Source organism: Cannabis sativa, chromosome 5, assembly GCF_029168945.1.
Source record: "Cannabis sativa cultivar Pink pepper isolate KNU-18-1 chromosome 5, ASM2916894v1, whole genome shotgun sequence".
NCBI classification, from domain to species: domain Eukaryota; kingdom Viridiplantae; phylum Streptophyta; class Magnoliopsida; order Rosales; family Cannabaceae; genus Cannabis; species Cannabis sativa.
This window is the reverse complement of record NC_083605.1, coordinates 62,829,666-62,831,026: the sequence shown is the minus strand read 5'-3', so window position 1 is coordinate 62,831,026 and position 1,361 is coordinate 62,829,666. Positions and strand designations below refer to the sequence as shown.

At 41.6% G+C, this 1,361-nt stretch overlaps 1 non-coding gene across 1 annotated transcript; it reads left to right on the top strand.

The window, feature by feature from the left end:
• Positions 1-299: 299 nt before the first annotated feature.
• Positions 300-406, top strand: LOC115718304 (small nucleolar RNA R71). Its single transcript, XR_004011884.1, has one exon. It is a non-coding gene; the product is annotated as a small nucleolar RNA R71 (small nucleolar RNA).
• Positions 407-1,361: the final 955 nt, after the last annotated feature.

The window sequence follows — 1,361 nt, the reverse complement described above, 5'->3', positions numbered from 1 at the left end:
CCCCACAGAGTTCACAAGCAACTTGAGCCTGTTTCACCTGAGCAGTCATCAACTTTGTCAAGGCCTCCACTTGGGCTGTCAACTTTGTAATGGCATCCACTTCTAGCACACCAGCTACCTTCTTAGTTTGACTTCTTTCAGTTGGCCACTGCTGATTATTCAGGGCCATCTCCTCCAACAGATCATAAGCCTCATTCGCACTCTTTCTCATAAATGCTCCACCAGCTGCAGCATCTATAAGAGTTCTAGTGTTTCCAACCAACCCGTTGTAGAAGTTGTGAACCAGCATCCACTTCTCAATACCATGATGAGGGCACTTTCTGATGAGATCCTTGAACCTCTCCCAAGCCTCATGGAGAGATTCATTATCTTGCTGACAGAAGTTATTAATCTCTCCTCGCAGCTTAGTAGGCTTTGCTAGAGGAAAGAACTTAGACAGAAACTTCGTTGCCAAATCGGTCCATGTTGCTATAGAATTTGGTGGCAAGGAGATCAACCAACTCTTGGCTCGCTCTCTCAGCGAGAATGGAAAAAGTCTCAAACGAATGGCATCATCACTAACCCCATTGACTTTGAAAGTCTGACATAACTCCATGAAATTGGACAAGTGCAAATTGGGGTCTTCGGAAGGGAGTCCACCAAACTGGACTGAAGACTGCACCATTTGGAGTATGGCTGGCTTTATCTCGAAGTTATTAGCCTCCACGGTAGGTGGTCTTATACAAGACTGAGCCCCCGTCAATGTTGGAAGAATGTAGTCTCTCAGACTACGACCGTTTGCCTGGTCTTCAACGGCACCTCCATTGTTACCGTTGTTGCCTCCATTGTTAGCAGCGTTGGCATTCTCAGCCATGATTTCTTGTATTTCAGCAGTTGCTGAAACTCTTTCTTGCCACTTGTTTCTTCTGTTTCTTTTACAAGTCTTCTCGATTTCAGGATCAACTGGCAGTATTACACGTTGTCCTTGACGTCGCATGCACCCTTGATGCCTGAAATAAAATAAGAACATCTAAAAGAAACAGATTAGCAATAAGCAGAAAGAATTAACCAAAGTAGAATTTAATCTAATTTTTGTAATATCAATTTTTAAACAATTCCCCGGCTACGGCGCCAAAAACTTATTACGAAAATTATAGACACTACGCAAGTATACGCAATCAAGTAGTAAACTCAAACAGGTGAGGTCGAACCACATGGAATTGAACTGAATACCACTAAACTAGATTTATGATTCTATTTGGCACATCGATAATTTTCAAGATTTTAACAAAATAAAAGAAATTCAAGAAACTTAAAGAAACAAGTGAATATTAATCAAGATGAGAGATTAGGGAGGAGAATCCTGTTGTTAGTTTACCACA